Source organism: Prinia subflava, chromosome 1 (assembly GCF_021018805.1).
Source record: "Prinia subflava isolate CZ2003 ecotype Zambia chromosome 1, Cam_Psub_1.2, whole genome shotgun sequence".
Lineage (NCBI taxonomy): Eukaryota > Metazoa > Chordata > Aves > Passeriformes > Cisticolidae > Prinia > Prinia subflava.
Window position 1 is genome coordinate 4639185 of NC_086247.1, and position 26532 is coordinate 4665716.

The 26532-nt window shown below is 41.0% G+C and overlaps 1 protein-coding gene across 3 annotated transcripts in view; it reads left to right on the forward strand.

The window, feature by feature from the left end:
• TRAPPC9 (trafficking protein particle complex subunit 9) overlaps window positions 1-26532 on the forward strand; it is a 455571-nt gene that overhangs the window by 378102 nt on the left and 50937 nt on the right. The gene's annotated exons all lie outside the window — the stretch shown is intronic.

Below are 26532 nucleotides of genomic sequence, written 5' to 3' on the forward strand. Positions count from 1 at the left end.
TCCAACCAAATGTCTCATTGTACCAGCAGTATATTCTCCTAAGTGCTAAAAGTTTTGCTTTTACTTGCCAGCACATCAGTGCAAGGATAATAGCAAAAAATGTCAATTTAATGAATTGTGTGTCAGAGCATATGTTGAAAACCCTAAAATAAATCTGTAGTCTAAGTTCAGACTATTGAAAGTTGTAATTTATACTATTGAAAGTATAAAATCACGTAGGTGGGAAGAGCTGTAATTTGAAAGCTGAAGATATTTTTATTTTCAAAAGGTTCAGTGACAATGCTAGCATAAAGATGTTAAAATACATAGAATGGGTATTGTGCTCAAGGAAGCAATGCATCGCATGGATTTTAATGTCTTTTGGTGAACTATCCTTAGTATTTATAAATATTTGAGCAGAAACTCATAAATAACATAATATTAATTGAATAACTTAGTAAATTACTTTTTCAGTGATTATCACTGCATCTCTGTTTAATTACTTGATGAGATGTCCTGGGCAGTTCCTGTCAGAAGCTGCATTCTTCTACCTCTTATTCCAGTGCTGATTTAGAGGAGAGTGAAATAATCTTTTACAAGTTTATTTTACACTCTGGTCAAAAGGTTGAGAGCTAAAGCTTAAATTGATAATGTCCAAGTGAATGAAGGCATTAGGTGGAATATAAAGCTTTACTTGATAGACATATCTAAAAAAGGGAAATGAAGCATTGTTTTAAGCCCAAAAGCTTTCCAGTAAGATCTAGGGAGTCAAGACTGATCACTGAATGATCACCAGGTGTGTTGCAGCATAAGCAAGAGGAGAATGTGATTTTTCTAACAGCACCTCAGCCACCTCTTGGGCACTGTCCAGAGAAATTCAGGTTTTGTATCAGCAAATTGGCTGGGAACTGCCTGGGGCACTGCACTGGACAAGGCTGAGCTGTGCCTTGGATTAGAGGGGACACATTGCCAGAAATGCCTGCTGGAGGGGAATTGCAGAGGTCTTGGGCTTCATAACTCTGATTTGCTTCATGGACTTGGTGCCCCCAGACTACAAAGTGGAGAAATTGGAGAAATTTACTGTCCTGCTACTTCTAAGTATCCATTTTATGAATGCAGAGGGTGGTAAATTCTCCCTCTTTGCTTTTCTGCTTCTCTTCCCTGGCTGTCTCAATGATTTGTGGGAATGAATAATTTTTTTAAGTTATCTTTTAAAAAAAAGTAATTTTTAACTTGACAGCCTTCCTGTCAAGCCCACATGAGCGGAAGGGACCACACAAGGCAGTTTTTGCTGCTGAACAGATCAGAAAAGATGAAAGTGGAGAGTTAGAAATCTTTTCTGTTAAAGACCTTGGGGTTTTGCATTGTTGTTTCTCCCAACATTTTATTTTTTAAATAAACTTTCTGACTCAAGCAGTGTTTTAATGTCAAAGCCTGATTTCTGTCCCCTTAAAATGCTCTTAAAATAGTAACCAGTGTTCTGCTTGCCTGTTAAGCTTAGCCAGGGTTTTCTTCCAAAGAAAAGATACATATGAAATGCAGTCTATCTGAATACAGGTAATTTGGTGTCTTTTGCAGAAAATGTAGCACAAAATTTTTAGACAAAAGAGACTTTCAAGTTTTCTGTGTCCCACGGAAGGGGAGGAACTGGGGGAACCATTGTTAGGTGACAAAAGCTTAACCAAATTCTCACTGCAGGAAAAATGAGGCTAAGAAAGAAAATATCTTCTATAAGTTTTTGAAAAAGTTGTTTTTCTGTTCATTATAGGTGAATGGGATCAGTGTGTTATTTCACAGTGATACTGAAAGATGTTCTCAGCCAAACATCTCATTTAATGCTTGATCAGGAAGCCTCTCCTCCTGCATTCTGGAATCCCTAATTAAATGTCAGGCTGTGTTCAAAGACTTTAGGGGATTGGCCACTTTTGGTTTATTTTAAAATTGTGGGTTTAGTTGCATTAATAATGATATTCTCATTGACAGTATGTACAGCAGTCAATAAAACCCTCACTTGTTTAGTTTTCTTTTACTGTATAGGAACCACTTTCCCTCCACACTGATGAAATGCACTCTATAAATATCTCTGGCCTTTGGAAATAAGAGACCCTTTTTTGCACTTTATATATCCTCAAAGTATTTACTGAAGCAGAAGTGCCTCCATTTCAGAGTGTTTTGCTCGTTGCACGTTTCCCTCCCCATTTAACAAGATATTAAAAAGAGATCCTTCAGGGCAGGCAGTGAAATATAACGGCAGAAAGGTCACCCAAAGAGCATGAAGATGGCCTTTGAAGAGCTATTTCTGCAGGAAATAGGGAAGAGAAAAAATTGCTTTCTAAAGTTTCATTTCAGGAATAACAGGTTTTCTTCTCTTCCCCAATTTCCCCCTTTCCTTTGAACCCAGCATTGCTAGTTTTCCCTCTGCATGGCGAGCAACTTCCCTGTTTAAAATTTTTAGGATACTATTCTTAATATTCTAGATATGTTGTAGGGGGCCCAGAGTGCTATGGATTAAAGTTGTACCTAGTGCATCCAATTTTGGGTTGTGCTTCAAAGGCCTGTTTTAGCTTGTGGAAAAATTAATAGGCCTCTGTTTTCTTAAAATGTCGTTACTTTTTATAGCTTTGATGGAAACTTTCCTGCCTGATCACATTAGTAAGAGGATGAATCTTTCTAACTCTGAAATAAAGGAGTGCTGACAAGGTCTGTGTGTGCAACTAGGGTCAGCTAGAGTTTTAAGATTGATAGTGGCTGGTTTGTCTTCAAAGATCCTTTCTCCTGAGTAATGAATATGTGTCCCATTGTTAATCCTTCAGTTTAAATGGAAGTCATCACACTTCTTTGTGTATGAGCACAGGAAAGAAAATAGTGCCCAGGAGAAGGAGCTGCACCATGCTTTTGCCCATTTTTAATTGCTTCAGTTCACCCAAGCAATTTAATGACATCACTGGTGCTGCAGCATCATTTGTTGAGAGCTGCATGTCTAGCTCTAGTCTCAAAGTCTTAGAGGAAGTAATTGAAAATTTCATGTTATCTTTCTTTCTATATTTCTAGTTCACTTAGATATTAGGACAATGAGTTATCAGAAATATCTTTCCATAGATTAAAAAAAAAAAAAAAAAGAGAGAGTTTCCCTTGTTTGAATCTAGGTTAGATATTAGAAAAATGTTCTTGTTTTTCACCCAGAGGGTGAATGGGCACTGGGAAAAGCTCGCCAGGGAAGTGGTCACAGCACCAAGCCTGGCAGAGCTCAAGGAGTCTTTGGGTAACACACTCAGGCACGTGGTGGGATTGTTGGGGTGCCCTGTGCAGAGTCACCTCAAACTCAGAATAGTCTGGGATTCTGTCCACCCCTCGATACCTTAATAAAATGAAAAAGCATGAGGAAAAGAGAGGAACGCAATACCCCAACTAATTAATCACTTAACTAAGTAAATCAGTAACAGAACCAAAGCTGTTATGATGCTCCAAAAAGATTAGTCAACAGAGCAATGACATTTCTCTGACTCATGAGTTAAAATTAGTAAAGGATTTCTGATAGATTAATCAGAAACTTCCCATTTCATTTTTATACTTTACTTTTTCTTTCAATTTTCTGCTACCTGGATAGAAATACCTTTCCTTGGGGTGCTCTGTTATTACAAAGAAGCTGTGTTTGTTTCCTTCCTACTGTTTCCAGACTGCCTCTTTAGAAGTTATTTACTCAAGATCCCATGTGGAAGGACTGTATATATTGTGCTTTATAGAATACAGCAATTCCAGTTGCTAAATTTGGATCAAAACCTATAAACATTTAGGTAGGCCTCTTTGCTAAGGACAGATCTTCCATAAAAATGAAACATGATCCATGATCCCAGCATGAAAAGTTTTGCAAAGAAATGGCCAACTCTTAGTTCAGCTGCTGCTTCCTTAATTTTAAGTTTTGGGCATGGATGCTGCAAGGCACTAAAACTATAGGTGTTTCATTTTGCTTAATTTTTTTTTTTAAATTGTTTATTTTTACAAATTTCCCTGTAAGAGCTTGTATTTCATACAGCATCTTAATGCCCTGGAAACTTCTTAAAAGGCCAGAACAAAATAAGTGTTGTTATACCGACATATGAGTGACTTTATAATGAATAAAAACAAAAAGTAATTTTACTTTTGCTGCCCAGTTACTGTTTCAATCAGTAGTCATAGGAGAAGGGGCACTGATACTCAAAGAGCTGCTTTTCCTTTTTTACTGTCCCAATCACCACAGCTCAGTCCTTTCCCCTGCTCTGTCAGGAACTATTTTTACAATGATTTTATATTCCTCTTGAATATTTTAGTGGAATTAATCTAACTCCTTATAGTCCAAATTCAGGAAATTTTTTAATCATTTTGCTAGGTGTAAATTCTCTGTGAAACCTTTGTTGAAGTCATTAAAACACAAGTGTTATTGAGGCAAAATACTAAAAGTAGGATACTATCCCAAGAACATTTTTTCTTTTCAGGCTCTATTCTTTTAGAGTAAATGTGTCCCTTTTGTCAAAAGGTTTTTGACTTAGCAAAACGTGCAGATGCTTAATTACTTACAAGTAAAAGTACAAGATAGGAAGTTTTCAGCACAGTTAGAGCTGTTGTTCCCCAGCCCAGCCTATAGTGAAATTATTCTATGGACTAACCAGATAAAACCACTTTGCAGGTTTGTGTCTTTTTGCTGTTCTTCAGAAAGGCTGTTGTTAACTGTGAGTTCTGGAATCTGACACCCTGACCTAGAAAACACCCTGTTCTTTGATCTCTAATTTTTTAACTTGAAAAGCAGGGTGATTTTCTGACACTGTTTGGCTGCTGAAGTTGTGCTGCTGCACGATGAGCTCCCCGTGTGCAGCAGGGTGCATAGCAGGGGTGCTGGTTTTCAAAATGATCTAAGCATGACACAGTGAAATAGAGACACAGCTGCTGTTGTGAAGAACATAATAATTGTCTCTGTGCTTGCTGTTGCCCTCTGGATTTTATATCTTCATTCCCTCAGAGGGAAAACTGGGAACTGAGTCACGACAGATCAGCTGCTTTTGGTCAGACCGAGATCCCTGGTGGTGTGGAGGCTGAAGGTGCTCTTTCTCTTAACACCAGGAGAAACAGAGAAGTCACCTCATCTCTAATGAGCAGTAGGCTTTGGCTCTCTTTCTGTCTCTCCATTTCTGGAGTCCTTAAAGATGTGGATAAGTTGTACCAAGTCTAAGTTGTACCCTCACTTCTCTCTTCTTGAAAAGCAGAGGTGGAATCCTGCCTGCCTTGCCTGCCTTTTCGTGCAGTAGCCATCATAAAAAAAAGAAAAAAAAATAAAAAGAAAAAAGAAAGTACAAGAATGGAAAGCTAGGTATTGAGCATCATATAAAAATTTTGTTTAGAAGGGCCCTCTGGAAGCCAACTCAAAGGAACTCTAAGGAACTCAAAGGAACTCTAACCTCCAAGGTTAGGTCATAGTGCCTGGACAGCGCCAGCATGTTTAGCAAATCTCCATGGATAGGGAGATTTCTCCTGGTGCCCATATTTTTTTTTTCCCATTTCTCTGATCAAGATTTCCTTCATTAAAACTTTTAACCATTGCCTCTTTCCTTCCCTGCACCTCTGAGTAAATCTGACCCTGCCTTGTGTGTAAGCTCCCCTTATTGTCAGGACACTGATGGTGAGAAGCCCCTGAGCCTCCTCTCCCAGTTTGTTGAGTTTTTCCACAGCCATTGAGTGCTCCAGCCCCCGTCCACTTTGTCAACATCTCTCTTGTAGCAGAGGCATTCCAAAACTGGACATTGTATCCCAGGTGAAGCAGCTGAGTAGAGGACTTGCAGCCTGTGCTCTCAGGGCAGCAATACAATGTGCCTTTAGCTGCCTGGACACCTGTCCTGAGATTTCCTTCCCAAATGCAGGACTGGCTTGTGCAGGTTCTGAAAGCCCATTCTTCCAGCTTCTGGATGTGCCTGTGAGCAGCAAAATCCTCCAGCACCTTGTCAGCTCTTCCTCCCCAGTTTCCTCCCAAGTTTGGGGTCATCTGCAAACTTGCTGAGAGCTCATTGCATCTGATCAGCCAAGTGTAGGTGGGAAATGGTATCAGCTGTGGTACTGACCCCTGAGAAACATCCCTTGGAACCCTGCAAAGGTTCATGCTCAGAAGCACCACTCTGGTTATGCTCCGTTTCTTTCTATGGAGGGATAAGGAAAACAGCTAGAGGAAACAGAGGCTCTTTTTCACTTGAAATGAGAAAGTCCAATTCTTACTGTCAGATGGGAGCTTCTGGAATGAGAATTTTCTTTGCTGAGTATTATGGCAATAGTATTATGTAGTAAAGTGGAATTATTACGTATAAAAGCAGAAAAAGATTGTCCTGTAATTTTTTGTATGCAATATGTCAATTTTGTGCTAATTGATTTACTGTTACTATTACTTCTCATCTATTTCAGTTCAGCTGCAAAAAGTCAAAAGTACTGCTGCTGTTATTCTTTACAAAATGCCCTTTCAAAAACCAGCTTAAAGCTTCACAGAACCACTGGTGTGGAACTGCCAGGACTGGTCCTGGTCTGCATTATATTGATGTGTCCTTATGCTTGTGCAAGATGAACACACTGAGCCTCAGATGGGTTTGAGTGACAGAAGGTTGTTGCGTGTGCTTGGTCGAAGGATTTGAGGAGAAAGGAGGAGGAGGAGGTTTTCAGCGTGTGGCTGTGGAGAGAACTACCTCATCACAGCCTCAGTCCCCTGTGATTCTTTTCACTTAGATCAATTTAATAACCTGACAGATACAAATTTCTTTACTGTCAGCGTGGCACAGCCAATATGAGAGTGAAGGATCAAGCAGAGCTTGGTTGTGTCTCTGCACCCCTCGACGCAGGGATGAGGATGGAATACTGGTGGGAAAAGGTCACTGGCTGATCTTTCAGTGCACCAGGCTGGGCTTGCAGGCTGAACAGCATGAAATATCTTGTTTTGATTTGTAAACCGAGCAAGCAGAGAATGGGACCCGTTGGGGGAATGGCTCTGAGACCACGTAAGGCCATGGCTGTGCGTGGCCTTCATACACAAAGTCAGGGCTTCTCCCTTCCCTTTATAAGCATCTTCAAACAGACCAAGACGATTTTTCTCCTTCCTGATCACTCCCCAGGCAGCTGACTTTTGTTGTTTGGTGGGCATTACAGCTAGAGGAAATCCTCCTCCCCTTGCACATCCCCACGAGCAATATTTTCCTCTCCTGGGAAAGCACATGTGTGCCAGATCTGTCCACCAACCCTCCTGGGACCAGCTCAAGGGCTGACTTGGCCACCCGTGTTTCTGTGGATGCTGCTGAGTGGTCACAGCCCAGCCTGCAAGCCCAGCATTTGGCTTTTTAATTTTTATTGTTTGAATGCAATCACAGGTGCTGAATGACTGCTTCTGAGGAGTGAAAGGAGATGTGTTAGCTCTAGCCTGGGCTGGTTAATCATTGATGGACAGCACATAGCTCCTGGCCCGTCTCCTCCTTCCCTCCCCTTGCTTTCACTCCCTCTCTTCCCCACATGAAACTCAATTAATGTGCCACATTATTTCTGGACAAAACCTGATCTTAAAATATGCAAAATAAAGTTCTCAGTTTTATTTCTTCAATCACCTTGGCAGGGGGTATTTTTAGCCCCATTTCCACATGAATATTGTATCATAAAAGGGCTGATTAAAATGAGGTAACATGACAGGGTTGGCTCGTAGTGAAGGGATATGTTATTTATCCTGTTGAAAGGACATTACTGTAACCTTGCTTGCAATCCTACAGAGTGGTTCCCAGTAAGTTATATGTCATCTAACCTTTCCTGAATTTATTGCTAACAATTGACATGTAGATTCTCAATGCAGCAGAAACCTTTTATATTCTTTTCAGATGTGGGGTGGCAAGTAAACAACCTTTCAAACAAAAATCGAAGGTGTCCATTGATAAAACTGGAGATACATAATTTAGAATTTTGTTTTAATCATGGATTTCAGCAGAGGAGTAAAAGGAAAGCATTGGAAGAATTTAGCAGTCAAAGAAAAAAAAAACCAAAAAAACAAAACAAAACAAAAAACCTAAGCTTTTTGTTCTCTTTTCAAAGGGTTTTGCCTTCACTTTGAGTAAGGTGTTTAATTTCCAAAGCAGATGCCTACCATAGCGTGAGCCTATTATTTTAGGAAAAAGTTACAGTCTTATCTTTTGTATTGAAGATTTACAATTAACCCCTGAAAAAGTTTCCTGAGTTAACAGTAACATCAATTTACTGAAATATTGTGCAGCAGCAGACCTTGAAGCAGTAAATAGAAAGCCCCCAAGGGCATCCTTCACACTTGTCAGGGGGTACAAACAAAGCTCACAGTGAGCCACCAGTGGCACAGCTCTGCCCCAAAGGCAGGGTTTCACAATTCTGCTGTCTCTGGGTGCTCTCCAGTGCCATGGGCATCATGCACTGAGGCACAATTGCTCATCTCCTGCTCAGGAAACATCAGGGAAATATTGGAATTAAACCTGCACGTGAAATCCCTTTGAACAAACCTGGTACCAGGGTTCTTGACCAGCATAACTTTCTCCTTTAAGGTCTCCTGCTTTTCCTCTCTCTCCTTTTCTCAGATCTGGTGACTGGGTCTGAAGGAGAACTGTTCTGTTCCTAAATATCCCAGATGCTACTACTTAGCTTCTTCATTTCTGCACTGGACCCACTAAACCCTGGTTGATGGGCCACAGGATTTTCAGACAAATATTTTGCTTTGAATTTTCCACGTCCTTTAAAAGTCAGCCATCCCTATGATTCATCTTTAATTTCCCATTCTAATTCCTCTAGGTTTAGCCTCTGCCAGAGGATGTCATGCTGATTTTGCTAGAGTGGAGCACCTTTTCAATGTCAACTAAATGAAAGCAGACTCTAATATCAGTTCCCTGAGCAGATATGGTGACCAAGGTGAAGGTTCATTTCTTTCCATTCTGCCTTTCAGTTTGTGCCCAACAGGTGAAGACTAGTTGAGAAAAGGTCAAAACCAGTCTCTGTAATCAGGGGTAAAGGGCTTTGAGAAAGGCCTAAATGTGATATTTCTTCCCTCAAAACTGTGCCTTTTTTCTCTGCTGGTTGGGAATTAGATAAAAAGGCCAAAGGATATTTGCAGTTCTAATGATAAACAGACACATGGACATTGTGCACTTTTGTTATCAGCTGCTCTTGTGTTAATGATTGATGGAACTCAGGCTGTGCCTTGTTTCTTTAGCTTGGCTGTAAGTTAGGATTACTGTAGGTAGAGCTGGAGACACATGGGGTTAAGGAAGGGGGATTTCTGTCTGGCAATACAGGCAGGAAGCTGTTTTTTAGCTTTATTTCCTAAGGAAATGAGTATCTGCAATGCTGTCTGTATGCCTGTCCCCTGTAATTTTTCAAGTTAATGATTGATTTCAGTAGTATTTGAAACAGGACAGAAATCACAAAAAGTAATTATGTTCTACAAGTTGGCACAGGTGAAGATCTCAGTGGGACAGAGATGGTTTCTTGTACCCTTGATGGGGTCACAGGAGACTGGGTGGGAGCCAGGGACAGCAAGCAGAAGCTTTTCAGGGAAATTGGGCATTTTTTATTCTCCTGCTTGCAGGAAAACATATTCTCTGTGTGCACAGGGGAGGGCACTGTGCAGGGGCAGAGCTGCTGCTGCACTGGGACACAATTTACTGCAAATTTCTCACTTTCTGTCCTTTCATTCTCTGTGATGGAAAAAATGTTTGTGGGAGAGGATTCATCTGTCTCCAGGTTTGCAGCCAGTGAAGCCAGAGCATCCTTGGGCTGACTGAGGCTGAAGCTTCTGGTCAGGCAGTAACATGCTGCTGCTTTTGGCACAAATATTTTTGCTCATTTGGTCCAACACAGGGAAGGGGAGTAGGTGCTGAAGAGATGGTTAGGACAAGCTGTTTGTATCTGGTCTTAAATAGGAAACAGTTTCTCCATCCTTGATTTCTTTCTCACTTTATTTGAGCTATATTAAGTGAATGTTATGCACAATCTATTTTCAGAAAGTGGTAATTACATTAAATTTTCTTCTTCTGGTATTCTTTCATTTTGTAATGTATTCAAATGCTGCTAAGATATTGTCCAGACAGGATGATGATAGAATCTGATCATCTGTTACTGTTTACTAATGAAAGCAGAATTGGAAGATTATGTAGCAACTTTGAAAAGGGTACTTTGACAGTTTTTATTTTATTGGACTTGTTCTAGTTTATTATTTAACAAACCACCTCTTTATTGCTTAAAGAAGTGATTGCAGTATTTCACAAGGAACTCATTTAATGTCTTCAATTTCTATTCACTCGTGCAGTGTTCTTCTGATAGCTTTGTGCTCTGCTTCCCATGCTAAATCCTTTTAAAGCAGTTACTGGATGAAGTGAATTAATGAAATTTGGCATTCCAGCCCCTTTCACTGCCTGGAAATACAGTGCCCAACACGGCCTGGGTCGAGCACATTTTACATCAGCACGGGCTGATGGTAAAACTGGCCACTCCTGAGCCTGCAAAACCTTCATCAAATATCCTTTATTTATATGCATAGATAGCTCTTTTAAAGACACTGCATAAAGCAAATAGTAGAATGCCTTTTCAGGACCAAATTGGTATTGCTCCAGCAGTGGCCAAAGCTAAATATTTGTACCAGAAGACAAATGTGTATCAGCAATTGTAAATACTGTAAACAGTGGTGGAAAATTGCTGCAGGTTTTTGAGCAGAGAAAACCATCAGTTTGCTCTCTGGTGCTACAAATTATTCTGACATTTCAAATCTAGTGAGTGATAGGTAAAAACTGTATTAATACACATGAAAATCAGCCCTGGTTTGAAACTCTTGGCAGGGATTTCTGCAGGTTAATTGAATTAGGGTCTGTGTGTACTGTTTCATCCTATCAATTTTTATCTTTTAGTTTTATTGATAGATCATTTGCTTGTGTAGTCAGGAGAAAATGAGAGTCTAACCAGCTTTCTCGTTCTTTTTCTGCTGTTCAATCATCAGTGCTTTTCATTTCTTGTCTATAAGGAATTTGATGAAAATGTTTTCTACATTCCTGTAAATATGACCAGGCAACTTTCATTTAGGCTGCAAAGGTTTGTTAGGTCTAGCTTCAACCTTCCTACTGTATATCTGGATGAAAATAAAATATTCTTGTTTCCCTTTTACTTAAGGATATATATAAGAATATATATATATATGAATATGTATGTTTTGCAGAGATAAGAAATTTTGGAATTCATAGCTGTGAATTGAAGGTGCAGAAAATGACTTCCATTTGCTATACAAGCTGTCAAAGGACCTTTCATAGAGGTTGGGAATGGAAGATAGAGGGGTAGCAGTGTCAGTGTGTCCTGGTATCCTGTCACTGGCTCTGCAGGGCAGCTCTTGAAAAAGGATCCTCCTCTATACAGCCCCAAGTCTACACTGAATGGAAAGCAGCCCTGAATAGAAGCTGGCTGTCAGTGGAACGTGGAGAAAGCTGGGAGGGCATCCTTCTTTAACCCCTTCTCCAGTGAAGGGAGGGAAGTTGCTGCCTCTTGCTCCTTCCTGGCACTAGGAGCCTGGCATGTGCCAGGAGGGCCCTGCTGGAGGGACAGGGCAGGCTGGGGTGGCACTGGGGTGGCACAGCTGTCACAGCCTGGCGTGGGTGTCCTGAGGGAGCTCAGAGGGACAGAAACCTCCCACGGAGCCCCAGGGCAGCAGCTCACTCACTGTCCATTTTCAGTACAGACACACCCCACGAAAGCAGGGCCTCGTGATTCTTCTGCCTGTTGGTGCTTTAGGCAGGAGGTGTCAGGAAAGTTACCCCAGGGGTGACTGGCTTGGGGAAGCCAAGTGTTCATAGCAACGTTGCTGTTTGATCCTTCCATCTTTGCTCACCTGTCACTGGGAAGCAGAACTCACCAAGCACTGGATTGCTCACCTGTGATAGGGGATGTGAGCTGGGATTAGATCTCTGTGAGACAGGGTGGTTTTACCTACTGATGATGCATTGTTGCAATCCCAATCCTGCTCAGTGCAGGGGGAGCTGCAGGTCCAGCCCCTCATCTCTACTCTTGAGAATCAGCCCTTGGCTTGTGGAATTTTTCACAGGTTGCCCAGAGAGGGTGGTGGATGCTCCATCCCTGGATAAATTCAAGATGAGGGTTGGATGGGACTGTGAGCAACCTGATCTAGTAGAAAATGTCCCTGATCATTGCAGTGGGGTTGGACTGGGTGAGCTTTAATGGTCCCTTCTAGCCCAAACTGCTACAATTCTTAAACTGCCTTGGAAGTCTTTGCCACCAAGGAGCCATTTTATACTCAATGCCCCGTTTCACTTACCTAAAAGATTAGCCCATTGCAGAGGTATTTAGCAACCTGCTTGCTTTTGTTTCTGCTGTTGCTGTCTCAATGTTTCTCTTGGCTGTCAGGTCTCAGGCTTTTTTGCAAGCCAAAACAAAAATATGTTCAGTTCTGTGCTGTGGTCTGGGGGATTCATAGCTTGGTGTGTTTCACCAGACAGCTTTTGTTCCCTCCCCTCAACTCCCAGCTCTATACTCATGGCATGCCCATTTTGCACTCACAGATGATTTAAGTTGAATACAGAGTGTAGGTTACCCTGCCCTGGTCTGAAGGTGAGCCTGGGAGGGGAGAGTCATGCTCAAAATTATAATCAGCTTCCTAATCCTCCTGCTGCTCAAGGAATGGAGGGGATGTCTACAGGCAGTGTGTGCAGTGTGGTGATGTTGCTACAGTGCTCAGGAGCAATTCTTGTAGAATGGTGAAAGGCACTTTCACTAAAACCCCAACCATTTACCACATGCTTTTTTTGAGGAGCTGGGTTGCCACTGGGGTAATCACTCTAATGGAACTGGAAAGGTGTCATGCTGCAGTTGTTTTCATATTTGTGTGGCCTCTCCTTATTACTTTACTTTTACTGGGTCCACTATTGTATTTCCCAGCTGGAGCTAAACACTCCTGAGCCCTGGGGATTTTTTGCAATTATTGCCACTGACAGAGCAAACAGGAGTGAGGAATCTGAGCCGTTGCTATAGAGGCTGTATATGACACAATGCCTGCAAAGCACTGGGCATAATAACCATAACATGAAAAATGAGCTATTGATTCTCTGCCCACTTCCAGGGAATGAAAAATTTCCTCCCAGTCCGTAATGCAGTGCACTGAGCACATCGTCCTCCCGAGCGCTTGTCCGTGGAGGTCTGACTCCATTCTGTGGGCCCCAGTTAGTTTAGGCCAATGAAGGAGTGAGTGTGTTTGAGGAGGAAGCTGGTCACAGGCTTAATTAGTGTCTGTGCAGTGTAATCTGTGCTATGATTTCATGGCACTTAGGCCTGCGAGAGGCTGCTTTGGCTTTGGGTCCAGTCCCGCCTTGCATCTCAGGGAGCAGCCAGGGCTGAATCATGGAAAGCATCAAGGGGCAATTTGGCATCCTTACTCATTCCAACCAGTGTTTCAACCCCTGCATAAATATCCTGCTTGATGTGAGCAAAGATGTCACAGTTTTGGTGATTTTGGCCTAATCATGCTGGAAGTGTTCCGGAAAGGTGAGCCACCAGTCCTCTGTCTTATGCAGAGACGGTTTGAGCAGTCATCCATCCATCCATCCATTCATCCATCCATCCATCCATTCATCCATCCATCCATCCATCCATCCATCTATCCATCCATCCATCCATCCATCATCCATCCATCCATCCATCCATCCATCCATCCATTCATCCATCCATCCATCCATCCATCCATCCATCATCCATCCATCATCCATCCATCATCCATCCATCCATCCATCTATCCATCCATCCATCATCCCTCATCCATCATCCATCCATCCATCCATCCATCCATCCATCATCCATCCATCCATCCATCCATCCATCCATCCATCCATCCATCCATCCATCCATCCATCCATCCATCCATCCATTTCATGAGCTGAAATGCAGGTGTTTTCTTTGATGTGGTGAACTGTTTAGCCATTCTTGAAATTTTCCTTTTGGTTTCCATTGTTGGGATTTTCAACACTGCCCAGTGCAGGTTGGCTCCAATCTCTTCTGTGTGCGGTGGCCTGGGAGATCATGACCCTGCCACAAGGATTGACACCAGTTTTGCTTCCCATGACATCCCTCTCATTGGCTTTAGATCCCAATTTACAGGGCAAACAGCCCACACAAAGCAATATTAGTTCTTTGTGGGCAGCTGAAAGAGAAGCACCATGTAGATATCAGCAAAACTTGGCTGCTTGTCTCGCCAGCATCACTGCCAGCATTTTCTTTGGTTGGCTCCATGCAGATCTGGGACCTTGTGTTTCATTTGGAATCTTGCTTGGGACTCAACCCAAGGTTGGGAGATGATGCTGCCAAGTTTTCTTTGGTTTTGTGTCAAGAGCAACTTTGGATTGAAGCTGGAATTGAACCAGGCACGTGACCTGACTCCTCTACTGTCTCCTACATTGAGGAAACCAGTCCTGCCTAGCCAAAATGGAGTCAGACAGAGGGTTCCTGGTGTAAGATCAAAGTAGCATCCGTGGAGGTTTTTACTCTCCCATTTTCTCTCAGTATCACAAGAGAACTTTTGTGGAACAAACCTTCAAGTGCAGATTATGAATGTTCTTTTTTCCCCCTCTCCATTTCTGAAGCAGTGGGTTAGAAGATGACTCTGCCCTTTCTGAGTGTGTGGTTGAAAGAAAAGGATGTGAAAGCAGCAAGTGTAGCTCAGTGGTTGAATGCCAGGTGCCTGGAACTGCTTCATCTCTGCAGGCTTGGGGAGAGGTCCCCAAAAGCAGCGGCTTTGAAATCTTTGAAATATTTTTCTAGGCACTGAGCAAAAGGCTGTCACCTGAGGGTAATAAATAAGAAGCCAAGTAAATTGTTTGTTGTGTCAGCATTTCTGTTGAAACAAATAATTAATGAGAAGATTGATTTTTGGACCAAATTCCTTTTCTCCAGGAGAGGGATTTTCTCATGAAAAGTATCTTGCTTTGTATTAGTTAGGTATTTCTGCAATATTTGTTAAATACCAAAAAAGGCATTGGGAAAGAGGATTGGGATGGCATTTTTAAGCCTGTTTTCAGCAAAATCCATAGCATGAATTTCATGAATGTGAGCATGGCTCAGTGTAACCCCACAGCTGAGAGGGGCAGGCAGAAGACCTCTCTGTATCTGCAAACACTTTTCTTGTGCCTCACTGGTGCCTCCCTTAGATCTTCATCCCTTCATTGGCTCATGTCTGAGTGCTGCTGTGCTGAGCATCTCTGCCTTGGCACTGGGTCCAGAACCAGAAAACCCCTTCCATGGTCTTCTGCTGAGTTTTGCCTTAGCACAGAGGTAAACCATGGGCATGGCTCATTAGGTTTCGTTTTCCCAGCTGGAGCTCCTGTTGTTTTTGGTCATGCAAAACGCCTCTGCTGTTGAGAGGAATTAATTTGCCCCAACTGGGAAGAACCAAGAGAGATGCTTTGGGGTATATTTCTGTTTGGGATGGAGATATAACACTCACCTATTCATAACCAACATGCTTTATTTTCAGCATTTGTATGCAGAATGATAAATGGGCAGGAGGGGGAAAACAACCACCTCAAACTCTGAGAAATCAGTGCATTTCAGCTCTCATTTCCTAGCAGTGTGTGTTTCTGAGCTCAGTGCTGAATCAATCTATTTGCTTTCCATCTTGGGCTGCCTTTCAAGCAGTACCTGACCGATGCTGATCAGCCTGGAGAGATGTGATATGTGACCTACCCCCTCGACTTGCAGCAAATCAGGCTCCACACAGGCTATTTATAGAAGTCTGGCTTCTGTGTTAGGCTCCTGGAATTCTGCGTTTGCTTCATCTGAAGTACAACAAAAATCTTTTGATTAATTTTTGAGGCAAAGCTCCCTGGCATAAAATTTGCTTTAATAATGGAAGTGCATTAAAAAATCATATGAGAAGCAGGAATTTATGTCTCTCTGGGAGCTGAGATTTAAATGCAATCTTACCTGAAACAGACTGTCAAGATGTAATAAACACCAGATTCTCACTGGACATTTGAGCCCTGTTGAGGTCTCCATTCCCAGCCTGTTTAAAAGCCTTGCTGGTGAAAGCTGGCTTCCCCTCACAGCTTTTCCCTGTTCTCCAGCATAACTAAACACACTCCCTATGGTGAAGTGAGAGCCTCTCACCTCTCCTGTTACCATATTTCTGAGCACCTCTCCTGCTGACCTCTGCTGATGCCACAGTGTGGGCCAAACCCAAAGCTGTGCTGGTGCTGAAGCTCCAGCAGAGCTGCCTGGGATGGAGTGATGCCCTCCCAGACTCTCTTGAGCATCAGCACAGCCCAGAGGAACCTCTGGTATTTTGCTTTACAAGCCACTTGTGCCTGGTTCCCCAATCTGGGCCAGAGCTGCTGGTCCTCCAGCCCGGTTTTTGGGTAGGTTTGTTTTTCTAGCAGCTAGATATTGACATTTGCATTGTCTTACTGAAGATTTGTGTATTTTGTCCTCCTCTTCAGTGAACTGCATTTTACTGAATTTTGAGCTGTTACCAAAATCCTGTTGAATTTTATTGTTTCCTCCAAATCGCTTAAGTTGAATTAGTTTACCTTTATTTTTTTAGATTATTTTCCCCCTCCTCCTCAAACCTAAATTCTCAATGGAAATATTGGCTAGATCTCAGGGCTCACCCTCATGGGTTTCATCTCTTTGAAATATTTTTGGAAAAATAAATACCACATTTTCAGTGATCTCTCTCTGAAGCCAGATTTTCCATTATCTTTAAATCACATACATTACACACAGATTCAGATCACAAATGGAAAGACAGACAGTGAAGTGCCGTGGCACAGGCTGCCACTGTTGTTCTTCCATCCCATCTGAAAGCAGGAAACTCTCTGATTATCAATAATTACTGTCTGCGTCAGGTCAGTTTTGTAGCCCTGCCTCAGCCAGCCTTTTGAGTTCAAAGTGAGGATTTAAAAGCAGGTAACCTATAAAAATGTTATATCTGTGACAATATGAAACAGACACCCTGAGGTAGCAGGTATTTTTGATTTTCAGTTTAAGAAAATGAAAGAAGAGATGATGTCATTTAATTCTCCGGTCTGAACACAAGGCTGAGAATTCTGAGCCTTAAAACTTTGCACCTGGCTCAGTGACTAGACATTGCAAAAGGGAAATTGTGTTTTATATGACTTAGTCTTTTTTTTTTAAATATATGTGTGGGCAAAATGCACTAATTTACCACTTTGAAGGCATAACATTTTTTAAACGTACTTGTGCCCACACACATTGAAATGGAAACTATTATTTTAACAGTAATCATTACCTCTTTTTTCTTACAACACAAGGTATGTTTTCTCAATGAGTGTTGGCCCTAAATCAGATCTCAGTCTTACAAATCAATCTTATTTTTTCTTCTGTCTTTTATTCTAGTTTGTTTCTTGCCTTTTACAACCCTTCCAAATAATCTATTTAGTTTTTATGTTCTGCTTAATGTACTCTCCCAATATTCAATTTGTCAGAGGTTAAGAACATTGTGATTGAAGTTTCCATCAGTTCAGAAATAGTATCAAAGGCAAAAATTATAAACTGGGGAAATCGAGGATATATTTATATTTAAAAGGCTAATTTAGGCTAAATGGAAAATGGGTGTGAACAACTGCCCTAGCATTTGCACAATAGCCAACCAGATGCTGTCTGAAAAAGAAATAGCCTTAATATCCTCATTTCTTTTTATTCTAAAACATTGGCAGGTATCGATATAGGAGGCAAACTACGTTATTTGCACTAAATTGGGCAGTTCACACTGCACAAAAGGCTTTCAGCTGCAGTTGCATAAAACATGGTACAGAGGCCCCTGGATCCTGGAAAGCAATGTGTGAAATTTCCTCACAACCACAGGTTTGGGAAATTACTGTTTGCCTGTAAATATCACTCACTTCTGAGCTGGTTTTCACTGAGATTTTTCTGTCCAACTCCTCTCATTTCCAGGGGTCAGAGTGGAATAATTGCATCTGAAATCTGAGAGCACAGGACTTGGAGTAAGGAGCGTGGTACTCTGCTCTGAACTGCCTCTCGGGCAACCCATTTGAGTTATAGAGAAAGAAAAATAACAAACCACCACCACAAAAAAAAAAAAAACCCAACCAAACCAAACCCAACAAACAACCCCCCAAAAAACCACCACAGCAAAAATAGTTTGAATATTTGCCCAGAGATGAATTTGGGTTTTGCCATGGTAGCGATGATTTGCATGGGAGGAGAAAATTTAAGATTGTTAAGATTGGTTAAGATTGTTCTCTTGAAAATGCAGGAGATCTAATTCCTCCATAGAGATGACAGTCATCACAGCAAAGAGGCTCCACTGAAAGGTTTTCTGCAGAAGTAAGAAACCTTTGGGTATCCAGACTGCCTTTTTTCTGATGTATTTTTAGCACTGATCATTATCTGTTAAGAACAGGATTGAAACACTGGGTAGGATATGCCAATTTGTTTTTGTTTTATATTTTCTGAATATACCCTTTGTGTGGCTAAAGCTTCCTGCTTAGCTCAGTTAAAGCCCTCTCCAAGGATCAGTCCTTCTTCCCTCCCTGACTGTGCTGTAGTCAGTCATCATCTCATTTAGGGGTTTTTTTCCCCCCATAATATATCCATCCTGAAATACTCATCCTGTTGCTAAGAGCAGAGTCTATTATCAAATTCAGTATCTAGACAAGCAGACACAGTGAATGACTGGCCTGATTCAGCTCTGTTAATTCATTAACTACACAGATGTACAGCTGTTGCACAAATATATTATTATTGCAGGTAACACCAGAATTAAGTCTACAAAAAAGCCATCCCACACTACTCGGAAGGTTCAATCAATCTATAGAATGAATAGATTCCATCAATAGGTACTTGAAGTCATATTTTGGAACACTTAATATCAAGAAAACTCACTCTGGTGAACTTCTGGAGAGTTCAGTCACTTTCTGATATCAGGGTTTTGATCCAATCCCATTTCACAAAGAAAATTATCTTAGATTTAGTTGGCTATCACACTAAGGATGATGAGGATTAATTGTCCTTGTGCATGAGCTTTGTTGATCTGCCAAAAGCCTTTGCAAGATGCATCACATAAGACCAGGAAAAAAAAAAAAAAAAAAAAAGGCATTGGAAAATCAAAAGAGAAAGAAGAAAGGAGCCCACTGTGTGGTGTTTGAGTTTCTCTTTTATAGCATGATTTATTGGTCTCACAGTTTTGTTTCAGGCCCCAGCTTGGATGACAGTAGCTTACAGTGAGCCCACATAGGCTGTCTTGACAGAGATGCATGTGGGATCTGTAATACAGAGCAAGCTGGAAGGAAAGGTGGCTGAGAGTTCAGGGAAATAAGGCAGCTTTTTTTCTTTCTTTCTTTCTTTCTTTCTTTCTTTCTTTCTTTCTTTCTTTCTTTCTTTCTTTCTTTCTTTCTTTCTTTCTTTCTTTCTTTCTTTCTTTCTTTCTTTCTTTCTTTCTTTCTTTCTTTCTTTCTTTCTTTCTTTCTTTCTTTCTTTCTTTCTTTCTTTCTTTCTTTCTTTCTTTCTTTCTTTCTTTCTTTCTTTCTTTCTTTCTTTCTTTCTTTCTTTCTTTCTTTCTTTCTTTCTTTCTTTCTTTCTTTCTTTCTTTCTTTCTTTCTTTCTTTCTTTCTTTCTTTCTTTCTTTCTTTCTTTCTTTCTTTCTTTCTTTCTTTCTTTCTTTCTTTCTTTCTTTCTTTCTGTCTCTTTTCTTGTTTCTTTCTCTTCTTCCTTTTATTTTTATAGGAGGTTGTGCATAACACCCTGCATTTGCTAAACCATGTGTTTTCCCTAGGCCACTGAAAGTTTATACCTACTTGTCCTCATTATATTTGGGCATAACTTGCTACTTACACAGAAATATAACTTCATGCCACTGTTATCCCTTTAATGACCAATAAGCCATGAATCAACAGCAAGATAAACAAATTCCAAGAGTATTGCCATGCACTGATATTTATCTTTATAGTGGATATGAAATAAGATGAATTACAGAAACCCCACCTACACTCGTGACACCTACATATTTCTCAACTGTTCTTATGTCCATGCTGTCTGAAAATGGATTTGGCATTAGAAATGTGCCTTCAAAATATTGACAACAATAAAAAGGCTGCCCACTGAATTACTGTTAAGGTTGTGACTGTAGGAGTTTGTATGCAATTAGCTCACTTGTGGACTGCAGGTATTGATACAGACATTAATCTCATTTAATTTGAAATGCCTGAAAGTTCAGGCTCTGTCCACTGTCAGTGGAGTGAGATGTACAGTCCCAGGCCAATTCTTCCCATCCTACAAGAGCTGCCCAGGCTAGATGGAGTGGAAGTACATTTGGAAGTATATTTATCTCCATGAACTTAGAGAGGATCTTGCTTTTGCATGGCTGCAGTTTGAGGGGATGAATCCTGTTGATGGGAATGGTTGTATTAGTTTGTATGGCTTTTATGAGGAAGACTTTGCAACTGCACTTGTTTTATGGGACAGGTCGGAGGCAAAAGTGTGTTGTACCTGACCCAAGAACTGTCCTGTGTGGAAATGCATGCAGAGATTCAGCAGAAATGAAGGATAGATCATATCAACTCTTTTTGTCACAGCCCACTAAGTGTCAGTCAACTACAATATTACCAGCCTGAAGACATTATGTTTCAGTATTCCAGAAATTCAAATGTGGGCTTCAGGCAGAAAAAGAAGCAAGAAAAATCCTGGTGCCCATGCCCATGGGCCATGTTAAATTACCGTGTGGGTGGATTTCCTTCAGGATATCCCATCCTCCCATCTTCCAGAGAAAGTTGAAAAATCCCAAAGCATGGGAGGCACAGTCTGTGCTCCAGCATTATTGTACATTAAAAATAGCAACAGCTGTCTCACATGATGCTCTCCTGGCCCTCATCTTCCTGGTTTTCATTAAAATGCAGAATTTGTTGCTCTCAGTGTGACACCCCTTCAAGGAGAGGCTGTGGTTGCTCCGTGTGGCTCGCTCTTCCTTCTTGATATTCCCATCATGGCTTTGTATGGGATGAATAAGGTGGGGGGATGGAAATTCAACTGGAATTGTTTGAAGCAAAGGGCAGATTATGATTTTCCACAGCAAATGAAAGTCTTGGCATTGTCAGACAATAACTCATCCTGGGTTCTTCTAACAGATTGGCTCGATGATGGCTGATGAGGGCTCTGTAGCCACAGTGGCAGTGAATCTTTCAGAATCACTGCAAGTGAGTTCAACTGCAAATGAAGCAAGACTGCCTTTTCTTTTTTCCTGCTTTTTCTCTTTTCTTTTTTTTTCAGTGAAACCTCTGTGACTGATGCCACAGACTGGTTTGGCATGACTAAAAATTTGCTCTGTCCATTTTCATTCAAAAGCTCCTATTCAGCCTCACAACGTCCCTTTAAGGAAACCATTTAGGAAAATGATTCTATTTTGCAGTAATACTGGCAGGCCAGGGAAGTTCATGCTTGTAAAGCAAACTGGCTCATACACTGACCAAATCACTTCTGCAATACACTCCTTGAGAAGGCATTTATCACTAAGTGTTTGTTAGCACAGAGAGAACCCAAGCTGTTTCTAAACGTTTGCAAATCTAATACTGACAAGGCTTATCCTAGAATATGTTTTTAGGAGGTGAACTCAGGAGCTATTAGGAGGCCAGGGTATTGCTAGCAGAGAGAAGAAAATAAAATACATGCTGAAAAGAGAAAATAAGATTAAAGAAAATAGTTCTGCTGTAGGGGCCCCTTTAGGCAATCTGGAGAAAGAGAATAAGGTTTGTAATATTCTACATAGCCTAGAGAAGTCTTCATGTGCAAAATATTTTTAATCTCCTTTTCTATTCTGAGACTCTGTTTCACAAAGTCATTTTTATGCATCCCAGTATAAACACTGCAGCAGATTTAAGAGGGATTTTGTATCTGTCAAAATTAAGTGCATCAGTCTGTGTGCAAGGCTGGGAAATGTTGGGAGTCAATCATAGTAGAAAACAAACACACAAGAAAGGCAAACATCAAGTAAAGAATAGTTCTATTTCTCAGATAAGTGACTTTATTCCCAAGGTTGAGTAGTGACGAAGAGAGAGGTTATTCAGTGGTTATCACAGACAATGGATGATTGGGGCTTTGGGGTTCTTTTTCTTTCCTGACTCATTTTCTGGCCTTTAATGAGTCAAACTCTGTAATTGTAGTCTGCAAAAATGGGTGTAATAGGGATGTGTGTCCCAGAAGGATTCTGAGTCTTAATTGATTTGGGTAAAATATTTGAATTTTTTTGTTTGAAGATACAAAAATGAAAATAGCATCACTAAGGGAATCACCAGTGCTTTCCATGTGAACAGTTCTGCATGGAACCACACCCTTGTGGACCTAAGTCTTTTGATTTTTCTTTGCTTTCCCTCAGTTTTTATACTTCATGGATAATGCAGAAAGATGAATGGTTCCACTACTGCATTCAGCAATTCCACTCAAATCAGACATGTATCTCTTCCCGTGTTTCTCCTTCATTCTCGAGCAGGAATGCTTTTATATTGAAATTTAGGGTTTACCCTAACTGAGCTTTCTCCTTGACAGTTGCTGTAACTCTGCTTTTGTATATGTTGCTTGTTAAGTCCCTTTCACATGAAAGTCTGGGACAAAATTCCATTGATTTTCAGTAGGGCAGGATCAAATTCAATATTAAGAAAACTCCATTTCCTGCTAATAATCTATTTTGGTCTCCAGACAATTTGCAGAATTGTCTTTAAAACTGATGTCTAAATCTGATCATCTGCTTGTTTTGTTCTCTCTAAATAACCTGCAAAAAGTTGCATTTATAAGGCTCAGTCCTGCAGATTTTTATCAGCACTGCTGCTGCTCATTCAAAGGTGACCTTTTTTTATAAATCAGGATTTCTTCTTAGAATGAAGGCTGTCCGAATCAAGCACTAAAATTCTCACAGCCATTTGTATTTCAGGCCAAATTTCATGTCACCTGACTGTGTTTGCTTTGACTGCAGCAAAGCTTGGGAAATAGAAAGTAGATGAATTAATAGTCAACTCAACTAAATCAGGAAAATTTGAAGAGAGGCTAAAGGGAAAAAAAAACCCTCTTAGGCAAGTAGAGATGATGGCTTGAATGAGAGAGCATTTTTGTCCTGTTGGAGGGCATTTTGATTACTTGTTCAGTACTGCTTTGTGCAGCACCAGCCCCATTCTAAGCAATAGTCTGTAAATTGTATTAAACAGAATATAAACCAGACCTATAAATGATTTACAAATAGGGATTACATAATTTAAATCAAGGAAGCATTAAGAGGAAGAGACAGACACTGTGAAGCAGAGACATGGTTGTGGTGCAAGTACCAGGAAAGAGGCTCTGAAGTGATGAGTGTTTCTTGATGAGACTTTGAGAGGTTCAGGGCTGGGCAAACACACATCATGGGAGAAAACCTGGCAGAGCTGTGGGGCCATATTCAGACTGTTTTTCCACAGGAGCCTATCTTTAGCATCTGAATTTGGAAAAGTGATCAGTGATTCAGGCCACCTACAATCCAGCACTGCCAGACCAGGCTGGCTGTGCTGTCAGTGCAGAAGAGCAGTCATGATACCTAAATTAGCTACTGGGAGCACATTATTCCGAATAAAGCCCTGAATTTAGGAATGGAAGGAAGTTCTTGTACAATTTAACAAAAAAAAGGTTGTTGAAACAGCTGGAGACCCAAAGGGATGGAAGTGTGCACATTGCTTGGCTCTGATTTCCTAATTTAATAGCTGTGGAGGAACATGAAAATCTGGTTAACTTCAAGGTAAAATTTAGGGGAAAAACATAAGGAGAAAATAGGAAGAATGGTGCTTTCCCCAGTGCCCATGCATATTTTTGGGCAAGGATTGAGTCATGCACATTGGGAAAATCCCAAGTGTTCAGTCAGGAACCGTAAAACAGAAGTGAAATGAACTGCACAAAAAAAGGGCCTTGTATTGCAAGTAAGATTTTGTTTAGCTGATAATGGTGAAGCCAATGAACATATTTAGCAGAACTCACTTATTCACTGTTGCTCTTTATCTTTTTCATATGGTTGCTTGTTGTCAAGGTGGTTTTGCATTGCTTTTCTTTTTTTAGTTGTATGTTGGTTTTAACTCATTGTCACGCTGTAAAATTTTAGCACTAATAATAATTACAGACACATTTTAACTGTCCCACGTGGGTCATTATGCTCACTCATCCTTGTTTGGGTTTTTTCCCCTGTTCTTTAGTTGGTGTGTTTTGCTTAGAGTTGTGTTCAATAATGTCTAATGAATTTCATGGGTGAATAAAAAAAACTTGTGCGAATAGGAGACAAAGAATAGAGAAAATGGGGATGCTTGAGCTCAGAAGCGTAGGAAAAGCTAAGAAAACCAGAATAAAATGTGCATTACACAATTCTCTTGCATATCTCTGACAAAAAGATGATTTTAGCCTCTCTATTAAAAAAAAAAAAAGAAAAAAATTTGGAAGTTCGTGGGTGGTTTTCTAATGGCTCAGTGGGTTTTAGCTGACTAATACTCTGAATCTTAAAGAATATGAGCAAAGTACTGTTGTTATCTGTGCTGCAGTTTAACTGTGTAGCACTCCTCACTTCCCACTCCACAGGGGGATGGGGAGGAGAGTAGGGAAAGGTGAGATTGATGGGTTGAGATAAAAGCAGTTTAATAATTGAAATAAAGTAAAATATGATAATAAAAATAGCCATCCCACCAGCAAAACCAGGAATAATTAGAACAGTGACAATGAGAGAAAGGAATAAGACACAAAAAAGATGAGTGATGCACAATACAGAGTACCAAATCCAGGGGGAAAGGTCTCAGATATTTTTTTTGTAATGGGACCCCTGAAGTGAAGCAAATAAATGCTGTCAGTCTCTTGAAACTACTGGCTCAGATGGGCACAAAAAGATCTGCCTGGTTTTGAATGGTTCAGCATAACGAGGCTTCTGATTTTCCCCTCTGTATATGAAAGGAGTGGGGGGAGTCAAAAAGTTCTGGACACGTTCAGCTGTAGGTGAGGAATTTATGGCAATAGAGATCTGCCTCTGGGATGTGCCTGTGGACAGATGGTGTCCATACAAGCCCTGACCATCTCTCAGAAATTGGCCTGAACTTCTCTCCAAAAGAGGAAATTAATGAGTGACATTCACAGCGCTGCTACTCTCCCTTGCCAGGCAGAAACCAACCTTGTCAAACAGTGAAACAAAAGAAAGATCAAACAGCTCTCTGTCATTTAGGGTTGTTATCAAGATGGAGGTTGCTGTCAAGAAACCCAAAGGACTTTCAGTATTTATTTTACATGGAAGTTTGAGGAGGTTGGTTGTGGTGGTGATAAATAAACAAGATTTTATCTTGGAGTCAGAGCTCAAAAGACTCACTGGAGTCCTGTCTATCTTCCTTCCCGTAGCAATTGGGCCAGCAGCTCTGCCTGGGAGTGTATAATGGGCAACTAATCGCTTCCAAGCAAGCCAAAATTCTCTTTTCTCAACCTAACTGAGATAACAGCTGGTATTTCAGGCATTGTTCATGCACTGTGTGGGTGCACATTGTGTTAATCATGAAGTGTGGAAATGACCAGTCAAATACATGAAGCATTGAGTGTTCCAGCTTCTGTCCTCAACAACTTCCCAACATGGGCAGCTAGATCTGTCCCACTGGACTCACTGCCTGGCAGTGCTGCTGTTTGTGATGCACAGGAACATCTTTCACTTGACATTTTTATTAGCTAACTTTGATCTCAGCTTCCGCATTTTGGAGAGCCTGGCGTTGTAACTTTCTTTCCCGACTCAGTCATTACATGAGGAGAAATACCACCAGGAGGTCATAGCGTGCTGTTCCACCTGCTCTGTGCTGCCCTATATCCTCATCTGGGTTTGCAAATCAGGTCATGGAAATAAATGTTACACGGGAGCCAGAACACAGGAATTACAATTGCAGGTCAGAGCAGTTGTCTGCCCTGTCTGGGATCCTGTCTGGCAGAGTTGGCACAATTGGTCTCAGAAAAAGGAGTATTCTGGAGAGTAGAACTGTTCATGTGTTGGGAAGATGAATGGTGGTTCTGTGCCTTCATACATCTGTGTTCAGGACATCCTGAAAAGGACAGGAATTACCTCAGGCACTGGCCCCTGGAACCATTTTGTGGGAGCAAAATGAAAACTGAATGTGTGATCATTCCTGTCTGGAAAAAAAAGAGAAAGTATGTTTGCATTTCTGACTTTTTTTCTCCTCAAATGTCTCCCCAAATGTCTCCTCTTTCAGTCTCCCCAAATGTCTTTTGAATTTGTTTACCAATTTTTTATGCAATTTGATAGAGAGGTAGAGAGTTCAGTGACAATGAAATTCCTGCAAATTTGTGAAATCTGGAGGAGAGGAGAGACTTGAGAGAATGAGGGAAAGGCACTAAATGAGCAGGTGTAGTTTGGGCAAAAACCTTTGCAGGAACCACAAAGCCCATGTCACAGAAGGTGAAAATGTCCCTTGGAAAGGGCTGCTGGAAGTCCTGCAGTCCAAAGTGTATCAAGTCAGCTTTGCCTGTAATGAGTCTCAAATACCTCTAAGGCTG